The sequence below is a fragment of the Thunnus thynnus genome, chromosome 7, assembly GCF_963924715.1.
Source record: "Thunnus thynnus chromosome 7, fThuThy2.1, whole genome shotgun sequence".
Classification (NCBI taxonomy): domain Eukaryota; kingdom Metazoa; phylum Chordata; class Actinopteri; order Scombriformes; family Scombridae; genus Thunnus; species Thunnus thynnus.
Window position 1 is genome coordinate 10184025 of NC_089523.1, and position 13832 is coordinate 10197856.

The 13832-nt window shown below is 38.8% G+C and overlaps 1 protein-coding gene across 1 annotated transcript in view; it reads left to right on the forward strand.

The window, feature by feature from the left end:
- The first annotated feature begins 5632 nt into the window (after positions 1-5632).
- The window catches only part of b3gat1a (beta-1,3-glucuronyltransferase 1 (glucuronosyltransferase P) a), an 88843-nt gene continuing 80643 nt past the window's right edge, over positions 5633-13832 (forward strand). The window contains exon 1 of the mRNA XM_067594240.1: positions 5633-5876. The gene's annotated coding sequence lies outside the window, so the exon portion shown is untranslated. The remainder of the gene's footprint in view (positions 5877-13832) is intronic.

A 13832-nucleotide genomic window follows, 5' to 3' on the forward strand; every position in this document is an offset into this window, starting at 1 on the left:
TCCACATTTACTTAAAACTTTAGAATGCAACTTTTTTTATAGAGACTTTGTACATACATGATTAAATCCCTTTTTTGTATAAAACTGTCTTTTCAGTAGCGTTTGAGATATTTCAAGACTTTCTGCTTTGGTTGAGGGCAGGAGTTTGTTTTTAATTATGAAACCGAGGAAAGTTACAGCAACAGCAGCCATGTGGAGAGGAAAGAAAAGATCTTGTCCGCATGTTTACTGCAGCAGACAGAACCCATTAAAAAAGCGCAAATAAACATCTGCATGTCTTCTTGTAATGAACAATTCTGTTATCCAGTCTGCTCCTTCTATTCTTGGAGAGGAATTAACAGATGCTGCTTGCTTGTGTCACACACTGAAACGTCTTTTATGTAGACAGTTTATAAAGATAAGTAGGTTAAAGGGTTGGGACGAGAGCTTTCATTAAATACCCAAAAGGAGAAGCTAAGGTTTCAACTGTGGTTGATTTGGTGACAGCCATGGTAACAATAATTGTGCTTTAATACTACAGGTTCCAGAATTCTGGGAGCAGCAGCTGGTTAATCTGTTTGGAATGTTTACAAGTTGTTTTTAATAAAGAGGTAAATCAATGATCCTTTTTCAATCATGCCATTAGCAACCAAGATTGGTTTTCATGCTGCACACACCAGCAAGACACAGTAAAGTTGATTGCCTTTGTGGAGCTGGAGGTGTGCAGCTCTTCCTCTTTGTTCCAGTATTCATTTGTAAAACTAAAAACTAATATGCTGTCAAAAAATGCAGAAAATTACCATGTCTTGTTTTGTACTGTAGATGCATTTTTGATGAATTAAGGTTGTCAGCGCTAACCTCTGTGACAAATATATTGTGTTTCCTGTGACTGTTGACAGTCAGAAACTCAAGACAATTAAATCAAAAGGAATTTTTTAAAGCAACATGTATATTAAGATGATAAAAATAAGAAAAAATAAAAGAAAAAGATGAAAGAAATACACTTAAAGTAACGACAGAAAATTTAAATTTGCCAGTCAGTTAAGGGAAGGTTATTATGAGACAGACGGTTAAACAAACAGTAGGAATTCAATTAATACAATGCTTGACTAACATATCAGCAAGCATTCACTGCATTATAATAAACTCACAAACAAGCTCATAAATGAATAAACACACAGGTAATGTATATACTCAAATACTGTGTGAAGGCACTTTGAGGCTTTGAACAAAGGTGAGGTAAAAGGGTCCTGTGAGGTTTAACCGTCTGTTCTATAAAGGCCTGCATGGGAAATTGCTTCCACAGGGGGAAAATGACTGAGTTTCCTACTGAAAAGACACACACACTGCTGGGCAGAGATGCAGCAGAAACCGAAGGAGAAATGAGGGTCAATGAAAACATCCCATGGGCTGATATTTTCTGGTTCAGCAGCAAAACTGAGCCTCACCAGTAATTTCTCTAAAAGAGCTGATAGTGAAAATAGCCCTCATCTTTATTATAGTTTTGTTCATCACTTTTTAAGTCAGGAAGATTTCACCTTCTAGCTACACTGAATAGCCACACAGCTTCCATGGGTGTGCATTACAGCAATCACTCAGACCAACACAGATCTCTACTTCCATAAAATATCTCAACCCGTTTTCATTCCCAGGGCGTCAGATAGCGCCGCTTTCTCACGTCTGATACTTATGCACAAGGCATCCTTTAGCGTCTGTATGAGACGCACCAGGCTTTCAACTTACTCCAATGTAAAAGCGGTTGGAGTTTAAAATAATGATGTTTTATGGTGTGACAACGCTGTGGTTAAGGTCTGCTTAGGTTTAGGCACAAAAACCACTTGGTTAGGTTTAGGGAAAGATCATGGTTTGGGCTAAAATGACCACTTGAAACATGGTTGGAAGTGGGAAGTGAACAGTGGTCTCCTGCAGCAATCCACCCAACCCACCATCTCTGTATAAGGACAATTGTCACCTTTTATATACGTCATCAGCCTCATGGCATCTATTTTAGATGTTGTGGGAGTTCTTTAGAAGTGTATTAAACCACCCTGAAAAATGAAAAATGACGCTTAGCATTAAAAAGTTACGCTGAGGGGCGTGACAAAGCCTGGTTATCTTTGTTTTTCTCTTTGCATGCTAACCCCCCTTCTCCTGTGTACAAAAGACAATCATTTGATAATAGCTGCAGGGGAAAATATGTCCATAAACAATTCATAGAGTGGGACTTAAAGGTAAAAGGTAACGTAAACAAAACTGAAGTGCGTAAACAGCAGTGGCAGTCTCTGTTTAAAAATACATTGGATAAGAGAGGAGTGTCATAGAGAGCAAAATAAAATTCCCTCTAAGAGCAAAACCTATGCCTCCGCCACCGAGATACGACACATATGACTGTACATCAAATGCTGCAAGTAAAGAAATCACTTGATCATCAAATCTCACATTCTCCGTGTCTCTTCTATGCCAATCCAGCAATATCCCTCGAGCCCTGCAAAGAGAGCTATCCTGCAATATTTTCACTGTTTTCTATACAACATGTATTTATTCAGTAAAAGCTTCACCCAGCAGCATCTCTTGAGTGTATCTGTACAGTCAGTGATCTTTATAACAGAACATGTATGGTACATTTGACTTTATTGCACTTTTTCCCTGAGAACAGTGGAATCTTTTACATAGTAGTTTAGTGGATTATAGAGTGTATAGGCTGGACTTAGAGGAGCGTAAAAAACAGAAAAGAATGGATATGGCACAGTAACACCATGTGGGCAAACAGTGCTTTCTTTTACAGTCCAATTTTATTTTAATTACAGATCCCCAATCACCACATCCAGCTGACAGAGATGTAAACAATAGTATGTAATCAATAGTGTCCCTTGAGTGCTTTGGTGTCATGTTTAAGCCCTCTCTTTCATTGAGTTTTTTTGTTGTTGCAGAACAAATGTGGCGTGATTTATAAAGGATATGATACAATCCCCATATAATTGCATGGAAACAACACTCTCTCTGCCATACACATACCGTACAAAGTGACGTCAAAATATTTTATTTGCTTGCCGCAGCTGGTCTTTCCTAGAAAATCTACCACTGCTCAACAATGTGTTTCATGTTTACAGCAACAACAGTGTAGCAACAGACAGACAAAAAAGCAGCACAATCAGAAAGTGTTTTTCACTTTAATTTTCTTTAACTTTACTAAGAGATTCAAAAGAAAATCTAACACTGATTAATTACTCAGAGGAGGATGAACATGCTAAAAACAGGAGCAGTCATCTTTTGGGTTGGGAACCAGAAACTAGAACCGAATCCAAAATGCCAAGAACCGGGTATCCATTAAAACATTTAAATTTTGGTTCTGCTCATCGCTTCCTAAATGCGATAACCCTTTATTAATGCAAACAAAGGTTACATATCTGCAAGGACATGGCTACACTGCAAATGTCACATAATCACAATGTCCCTAGTTCGATCTAATCGAATAAAACTTGCTTCCCATATTTAACTGTAGCTCTTTCATATTACTGGCAAACCTGTCTGTGTAGTCAATTTCTACACATGGTGAAGCATGCATCGGCTGTACAGATTCATCAGCATCCCACAGGTGGAAATGTCCCCGCATATGTCACTGGTCACTGGAAAAATAAAGCTGCCAAAATGGTCTTAAAGGCTCCTAAATCTAGAAATAAATTAGTCAGTAAATTAGTCAGGCAAACAGTGCTGTTGCTATATCATTGCAGAGAAAGAAATGCAGCAACACTCAAAGCCACTACTTCTTATTTCACTACATGCTGCCAAATCAAAAAAAAAAAAAAAAAAAAATCTATATCTAAGTTGCTGGTGCTCATGACTGCAACCAACTGTAGTATTCTGTCCTGACAGAGCTTTAGTCCCTAGAATAATACCATTTAAGTCAAACTATCCAAAAACTGTGAAAACTACAACTTCCAACAGGGAGGAGACTCAGGGACAGACCCAAAACACACTGGAGGGATTATACATCTCATCTGGTCTTGGCATGCCTCCAGATCCCCTCCAGGAGGAGGTGGAGGAAGTGGCTATAGAGAAGGATGCCCAGGTTACTTGCTTTGCCTGCTGCCACCACGGCCTGGACACAGATAAGGGTTGAAAGATTTGAGGATGGATACTTATAGTACCTGTCCCTGATAACAGGCACTTCAGGTGACTGTAAAAGCTTTGCCACTTTACCACTGATCAAGACCTAAGCATCGGCCTTCCTTAAAGGTGCAAATAGCGCAGAGAAATCAATGCAACAATAACACCCGCTTCACTCTTTGAACAAATCAATGTTAGTCTGAGATGGTTTTTCTTTCCATGAGTTATTGAAGCCCCCTTGCGAGTGAGAAAATGTGGTTTATCTTTGAGCTCCATTCATCACATGGGGTGCACTGGCAGGGCCTCTTCATCGCTCCACACCTCTCCACTTGCTTGTCAATTCCACAAAATCCCCACTGCACTCACGGTGGTATTTATGTGTGGATTTTTCTAGCAAGCAATATTACCTTCACTGTATTCTTAAGGTATAGGAGAGCAATACTCTACAATCCTCTGGCTAGTTTGACAGTTTCAACTGGTCAATGATCAGATTTTCTAATCTCTAGAATAAAGTCTCTACAGTAGCACATAATGGAAGCATTGTTGAGTTGCTGTTTGTTGTATCCTTATTTCTCCGGCCTCTCTGTCACTGAACTCTGCTGTATAATTTTGTAGACACAAAAAATACTGCAAACATCTGTGTAATATGAATAAATAAAACGTTGGGCACAGCTGCATGTTGATTTGTTTTCCTGGACAGCACAGCATTGCTGACTTGGCACCGCTGAGGTTTTGGATACAAGCTCTCTCTCTTTCTCTCTCACACACACTAACACACACACACACACACACACTCACACACACACACACACACACACACACACACACACACACACACACACACCTACACATCAATTTTGCCTCAGTGACAGAATCACATTGATCACAATCAAAACATTTTCAGGACACATTTATTCAATAAATACAAAGTCAAAGTGTATGAGAGCAACAATATTTGGATCTTGGATTCAAATCAGCAGAACTTGTCTTGTTTTCAGCTTGAAATAACTACTGTACCTGTAACTGGGTACATCATAGACAGAGCAGAGACTGTCCACTATACTGTCCTCAACTTATTTCTAAATGCATTAAGATAGAATGTTAAATAAATAAACAGTAAACTGGAGACTCTCTCCACACACATCCTCAACATTTGATAAGCAAGACAGACACTTAATCATTTTATAACCTCCAATCCAAAAAAGCAATCATAGTCATCACAATACAGCAAGCAATGTGGGCGTGAAAGTTAAATGATGAAGATAATTGTATTCTAGCATGTTTCCAAAACATAAGACATTGTGTGAACTGCTTGTTTACACAATGTCACTCCTTGTTCATCCATCATATACCACCTGCGTGAGATGTTCTGGCAGCACAACTACTTTTATTTTTATCGACTCTTTGTTCCATTATTTATATTAAAACTTTATTCACCAGAGTAAGTGCTGAGATCTCAGAATGCGACGACATAACTAAAAATAGATCCAACTGGGATCAAATGATCAGACCCGTATAAACAAGCCGACAGTTCTGCTGTATCAGCTACCACTTTATTTGGAAGTCTAACCAAAATGAGCGCTCCCTAAATGTTGCTAATAATCCCTCATTGCAGGAAAACTGTGATCATGCACTTTTCTACTTCTGCCTTTGTTTTCTTCACCAGATAAGTCTGACAAACTGTTTTTTTGTTGTTCTTGTTTTTTTCAACCTGGATGTTCATCTGCCTGCTTCCCCCATTGGACCTTTTAGCCATGTTGCTGGATTTGGACATCTCAGTAATCATTTTGGTGAGTACAGTGTTATCATAACTGGTAAAACCGATGGCCAGAGCTGAAAATATAAAACTCAAGTTGTACTAAACTGTAGTTTTCCTTTTATTACTAAGCATCTTTTATTTCTGCACTGTATTAATGAAAGAAAACTGAAGACTCTTTGTTTACATGTTGGCCTCTTAAAGGACGCTGCAGCTTAATACAGTGTTAATGCCCCGCTGTCATCAAACTGTCATCTCTTTGACAGAGTAAATGTACAAATGATTGAGTGGGTAAAACCGTAAATAAAATATGAGGTAGGATGAGTTTTTGGCATTGCATTGCATCATACAGCTGGGCTTGTTATCAGAGAGTAACATATTTGAGTTTCTGGACCGCCTGGGAAAAGAAGGGTTTGACAAAAAGAAAAAAAATACAGCCTCTCGTCCCTCATGTTCTGCTGAGGTGCCCTTGATCAACACTCACAAAACAGCCCTTCGCTCCAGTGGAGCAGCTGAGTGGCTAACAGTGGAGGACCGTGGTTGCACCGGGCAACCCCCAGACATGCTGTTGCCTTGAATACACGCAACACTGTGAATATGGAGCAGGGCGTTGCAGGAAAAGAGCATGCATGATCACATGACATGGATAAAGGTCAAAAAGAAGGTGAAAAAATAATTTATTTATTCATGATATTCATATGAAAATGATGTCACAAGCCTTTTTCAAAGGCTCCTTGAAGTGGAATTTCTTTTAACATATATTACATATTATGTTATAAACATAAACTGGCTCTTGTATAGAAACATTTAAAGGACTACTTTATGTGGAACTTGTCTTGATGTCAGTAATGTATCATATTTAATGTACCGTCAGATGCATAATTTATTTAAGTGCTGAAACACGAATAACACCGAACAATTGATCCTCACATCAATGGTGTGGATTGAATTACCTATTTAACCTTGCCATCCTTGCCACCAGTAAACGTACAAAAAAAAAAAAAAAAAAAGCTCAGCTACACCCTGATTCACATTCACAGTTAAAGCACATTGACGTCTTCACATCTGGAAGCTGCAGCGCTGCGACTCAGCAGAGGTTGGGGGATAAATGCTTTGCTCTTATGCTCAACAGTCATTTGCGAGGGAGCTTTTCTTATATTAATACAGCCAGTTAGTCATGGGATTCAGTATGGCAACCTTAAGGTAATACAGTTAGGCCGAAGCTGGCTTCTGTGCATGTTGAAAAACATATTTCGGCTATTTTGAAAATAGGACTGACTTCCGAGGTCATTTTGCAATATTACTGCACAAATCCCAAACTATTTGGGGGCAGTGGGGGATTAGCAGTGAGATTTTGGATTGGAATATACAACATATGTCGGATAGAGTCCTCTAATCAGATGCACATAATTCCTCATCTATCCGCAGTGCATTTCCGTCAACTGCATTCATTAAGGATCTGAAGTGAGTGGAGCTTTGATCTCTTGTTGAAACAAAAATGCTGGCCAAATTCCATATATCAGATTTTGTTTGTGCATCTGTTTGTGTGCGTATGTGTGTGCTAGAGGCAGAGGGCAAGAAAGAAGGCAAAAAAAAAAAAGAGCATTGTGCCTTTGTTTGTTTGAAGCCAGTATTTCATTGATTACCTCAACGGTTTTAAAGGTAGCTGAGGATTTTCCTTTTCCTGCACTGCTTTCTCCGGGTCTCTGAGTGCACTCCAGTAACCTCATCCATAAATTTGAAGCAAACCTGCCTTACAAGCAAATCACAAGCTCGCGAGGCAAAATGGCAAACTCCATTCGAATGCAGAGGATGAATGTTGTTTTTATGCTGCTGTTGCTCTTGGCAGTAATGGAAATAATAAACATTCATATAGTAATACATGGTGTTAGCACTGCACACTGGATGTACTTGTCTTGTCGGAGAAACATTTAATGAAAATCAATCTTTTTAATATACAAAGCAACTCGATCATGTAACGAAACCTAAATATCTTCAGATAAACATTTCGTTTCTCATCGTATCTTTACTGTATTGTCATTTCTCAACAATAATCTATAAGTCTGGATGCCCAAATAATACTGGCACAAAAAAAAACTGCATTTAACTATTTTATAGGACAGTAACCATCAAATTAATTATAGAAATACTGAACGTGGTGAAAATCAGTCTAAAATGATTTTCCTCATACCATCATAAGCTGTCAGAAGTGCAAACATAAGGACACAACTATATACATGCTGTAGCTTCAACATTTGTTTGGGTGGATAGAGAGAATTAATTCTACCCCATCTGTTTTCTACACACCTACAGTATTAAACCCTAAAGCTCTCAAATGGGAGACGGGTATATCACACTTATGTACGGGGGACAAATCAAAGCGTGGCTTTGCTGACAAACTCAGATGGAAAAGTGCTGCCTTTGAATTTCTCCTATTAGAGAGGGAGGCTGTTATGCAGTGAAAAATCGACACTAAAGAGATATTGCTTTCTCAAAACAGAGTGATCTGCATTGGATTTTTTCAGATATGGAAAGCAGGCTCGGGGTCACTGAATAGATCATCTAATATATACAGCAAATGTGTTGTCGAGTTCGGTTTTGAGTCATTTTGCCTGTTTGCAGCTTCCACTTCTAAACTGCCAGCCACAGATGATGATATGTTTTCTTGGACCCTAACCATTTGCCAATGCATACTGATGAAACCACATCTAATATTCAGCGAGTAGAAACAACATGATCATGTCTTATATCACTTCCTGAAATCACACCTTTCACCACTGCAGCATAAAAACTCATTGCTGCGTGAGCACAGTCGCCAGCAAACACCTATTTGTGTAGCGATGCATAATTCCAGCAAGTGTGGTGTGTGGATCTGAAATGTTCCTGTTTCTAAACACTCAAACTACTGGAAATCTGTAACTAGTAGAACTGACCGTTCATACATTATTTGCATATAATTTCAATAATCAATATAACGTCTAAGAATAAATGGATCTGTAATATTAGGATAGGTAATAATAAACATCACAAACATGAAATTTAAATTCTTGCAAATGTGAAAATGTTTTAGTTAATCGACAACCACAGACCCTGCTATTGTAATTACAGATACAAATTTGAATTAGATCAATAATCTATAATCTTTCTTTGTAAAATAAAAACAAATTCATTCTTCCTTGGATCTTAGGATACAATAACATCACTAAAACATCACCAATATGCATTTCACGTATGTAATGCATATACCCCAAAATGGCCAAAACAGTCATTTTGACCATCACGGGTAAAGAAAGCTAAACTGTGGGAAAACAAACTGATTTAAAAAGCAATATTTGTTTTTTAGTGAACAAAAATATCACAATGAAAAGTCATAATGAAAGTATTCTCCTCTAAATGGGCTCACTTGAACAAGGCATTGGGTTGTTTTGGGGACAAACACCACACATCAATTTCACTGACACTTGTGGATCAATAACTCACAGTCAACACAGGTAATCTCTACCTTCCATGCTCAGCTCCCACACACAACCTTGTGACATTTGTCACAAGTGTCCCTTGTTTTCTATTTCTTTTTTTTTTCACAGTTTCTCCACACTTGGCACTGCCTTCTCCTCTCCACCTGCTGCTGCTCCTGCCTGAGTCCTGGCTCTCGCACAATCAGTTGTGTGGCTTTTGCCCTCACGTAGTCGGAGCGAAGTTCATTTGCGGTTTGCATTATGAAGTTCCTCTGTGACGTACTCTCACTGGTGCATTTCTTGAATAGGATGGAAGCATTTATCACAGCCAGGTCAAGGATATTATAGAACACAACCACTGGCTATCTACATGTGTGTGCTTTGTGGGTGCCATTTAATTTAAAACATCTACTCCAACCTTGACTCTGTTGTAGTATGTGATTGTCTCTGGTTCAGCCTTTTGGCCACTTGTGATGGTAACAGCTGTGTGGACAGTGCTGAGAATGCACATATTTTTCCTTGCTTTGCATTGATAGACTGTTAGTGTTGCGTTGTCACTTTTCAGCACCTCTGCGGTGAACAGTGCCCTTTGCTCCCTTATGCATGGGGGGAGCTCTCGTCTGCTCTTATTTACTGTGCCACCCAGGCTGGTTTTCTTGGCCTGTAGTGCCTTGGCCAGTTTGAGGGAAGTAAAAAAAGTTGTCAGTGGTGATGTTCCTCCCCGTCCCCAGGTAAGGCTCAACCATTTTCAACACCACACTGTCTCCTAGTCTCTGACCTGACCATCTTGTCTTTGCCCAGATATGGCGCACTGCTCACCATATATTTGGTATTGACATCAGCAGCGAGTCAGAACTTTATACCGAATTTATAGGGTTTGCTTGCTATATATCGGATGAAGCTGCACCTTGCTTTTGTCGGAAAGAGCTACTCATCAACAGCAAGCAATGCTGTTCTGGATGAAACTCTCCCAAACCTCGGTCACCAGGGCAAACTTGCTCTCTTGCAGGCATGTGCATCTGGTCTCCTTTTTGTTGAAATGCAGGAATCGCATGATTTCCTGGAATCTGTTTCAGAACATGGTCTCCTTAAAAATTGCATAGCCCCAGTCGGCCAACCAAAAGATCACCGAGTCCATGCTTTTTCCACCTTGCGCACCATGAAATTAGACTAGAGCAATGAAGGCCTTTAACTCGACTGTCATATCCCATGAGCCGTCCTCCCATGACTGTGTGTGCCTCAGCTATGATCAGTCCCTGATGTGCTTCAACATGCCATCATCAGCCAAACACAGAAAAGCGGTGACCGCATTTTCAGTGTTGCGCTTGGCGTGTGCTGTGAAGTCTGCAGCTTCTGTCATGACATTCTGACTTTGTCATATTCCTCTTTTTTCACCCGACTGTATAACAGTCCACACCGTTTCATGCCTCTCTGCTAAAGGTGTATTTAGTGGGACAGCCTCTTCATCCAGTGGCGGCCTGAGTGCTCTTGTGGCTGATATATGTATGTGTATATATATATATATATATATATATATATATATATATAACAATAGCCTTATAATATTATTAATAATAATAATAAGAAGAAGAAGAAGAAGAATCAGCATAATGTACCTGGAACATCATTAGCTGATGGAATGACAGCAGATGCAGAATTGGAAATGTCCAGCCAGCTTTTTTTGGAAGGGGAATTATCTCTGAATCACTCTCTGAGCCAGTGTCAGATGAACTTTCAAGAGACTAGGAGACGTCACTATCCAAACCTGCTCCTCCATCAGACTCAGCCTCATCAAGGCTCTGAAGCATGGCTTAAGCCTCCGTGGCAGTCATTCTCCTTCTTGCTGACATTTCATTCTGATATTCTATTTCTGTTCAATTTCATCATAATTTACTCTGTTCTGCCCTTTTCAGAGCTATTGTTTATTTGATTCATAAGCATTGTCTTCAATTATTTCAATTTGGTTTTGGCTATAAAGCTTTCTTTCCTCCTTGGTTTTAGCTCTAAGCAAAAGCTAAGTTTTAGCTTTGCAATAGCGTAAAAAAAACAACTAGAGAAAATAGTTGCTAGGCAACGGTGACGTGCATCTTCAAGAGCAGGAGAAAGGAGCAAACACTGAAATGATACACCGTCTGTATGACGTTATGGTCTCCAAGGTAGAAATACTCAGAACTCTTTTGTGTAATTTTAATAAAATATCAATGTTAGAATAAAATATACACATATTTAGGAAAGTCAGGGTCCTAAAGTTACACAGGTTTTATTTCAACAAGTTATTACATTGCAAAATTTAAAAAAGTTCTAGAGTTAATGATGCAGTGAAAGTGAAAAACTTTCTTGATTCTGTTTTAATCACATTCATACACAAAAATGTATAAAGATGTGTAAAATCAATGGTACTGTTTATGAAAAACACTCCCACAGAAGATATTGTTGCATATATTAGATCAGTCTGTGCTGAAGCAGTATTGACTCACTATTGCACACACATAAGTAGCTTTTCAATCTCTTACGTAGGGTTGTAGCGAGGAAGGCCTGGTCGATCATTTTGCTAAATCAAATTCCACCTAAAGTTTGACTTCTGTGACTAATGGGTAAGTAAATATTTTGATCAAACAGTGAAACTTCACTGCATGCTTCACCATGAGAAGTGTTTGTTTGCCATTCCGCACAAAAAGAGCCTTCTTGTTACTGAGTTTGAGTTGTCTGATATGTCAAAATAAAATCTTTAGGAAGGGTATCAGGTTACAGACAGTCAGTGAATGATTCATAGAGTCCGATTTATCAAAGGTAATATCAAACCAGTGTGAGCACCTGCACAGAAACCTGTCAGAGAGAGGGGAAGGGTTAAGTAAGACATCAATGGAAGATGTCAGTGGGGTTAGAAATGTGGAACTTCCCATCACTGTGTCCAATGGCTTGTTGAGGATTTGAACATCCAGTCACTGGAAAAACCTACAAATTGTCTCTGCTTTAGTGTCTGTGATTGTTTCTGATGCTTTTGTTAGTCTGGCTGTGTGTGTTTTATGTCTTTGTCCATTTTAGAGCTGCAACTAACAAATATTTTGATTATTGATTAATCTGCTGTTATTTGTCCAGTCTATAAAATGTCAGAAAATAGTGAAAAATAAATAATTCTCCACAGTCAAAGGTGACGTTTTCATGACCAAAAGTCCCAAACCCAAAGCTATTCAGTTTACTATCATGTATGACAAAGAAAAGTGTGAAATCATCACATTTGAGAATCTGAAACCAGCAGTTTTTTGGCAATTTTGCTTAAAAATAAAATGTGCTTATAATTACAAAATACTAAACTAAAACAATTAATCAATTATCTAAATATTTGCCAGTTCATTTTCTGTTAATCAACTATTCATTACAGTTCTAGTCCTTTGGTTATGCCCGGTTATGCTTGTTTTCTTTATCTCTGCTTTACTAGGGTCTCACTCACAAAAGGGATCTTGATCTCATCGAGATTACCTGATTGAAGACTATTGTGTTTGTACTTCAATATCTCAAAACCCACGGAGCAATTATTGTAGTTAAATACCAAAGTTTAACCTTGAAATGCCATTATTATGGTAATATAACAGAATCCGCTTTTCAGCTGCAGTGGTTTCTTACAATTACTTTTCATGCTAAAATGAAAGCTCATAGTTCAGCTGTGAAGCCAAATATTTTTTCAGAATTACTGTGAACAAAGAGTGCAAAACCTCTTCTGTAGTAATAACCTCAGATCATCACTAGCCAAGCTGTCTCTTAAGAATTATGTTCATATACTAGTGATTTGGAAATGCATTTGAAGGAAACACAATATCATCCAGAATTTTTTTTTCTTCAATGTAGAACTATTTTTTAATGATGTATCTGCAAAGTCACTGAATAAAACATGCACAAAGGTTTTTCTTTTGGCCATAACTGAACCTGTCTTCAGCCATTACTCCATCGCTGGGCTCCATGGTAACCCATGAAGTATGGTTTGTTTATTATAATTTTGATATTGACAGTCTCATTACATCAGCCAGAATGATGTGACTCAAGTTGTTTGCAGTGTGAATGCAGCTGCAATATCACAACCAAGAAAGGCTCAAAATAGCCTTTTGCTGGGGAGTAAAGGCGAAGCTGGTCTACTGTAGGAAAGAATAACAGACACATACAGTATTTTCATCTGGTGACAGGAGCTCAGCCCTCTTACAGATGCAGGAGTGTCAATCTGTGATTTGTAGCTGTCTAAGGATTTGCCCTTGAATCACAGGCATCAGACGACTGTTTGTTGATCTGTCTGAGTCACTTGTATGCCGAGGACCCTGTCCAACTGATGGCCTAATTCAATGTAAATACAGTCCCTCCTCAGCCTCCCAGCTGTTGCCAAAGACAGCTGTTCATCAGGCAGACTTGGCCTCTCGCCACTCTCCTCTGAGCTTTTGAAAACACCGTTAACAACATTTCTCACATGAATGAAACCACGAAAGGATGATTTGGGTTATTTTCAACGTCAGTCTTATTTTTTCTTTTTTCATTTTGAAGACTGCTTC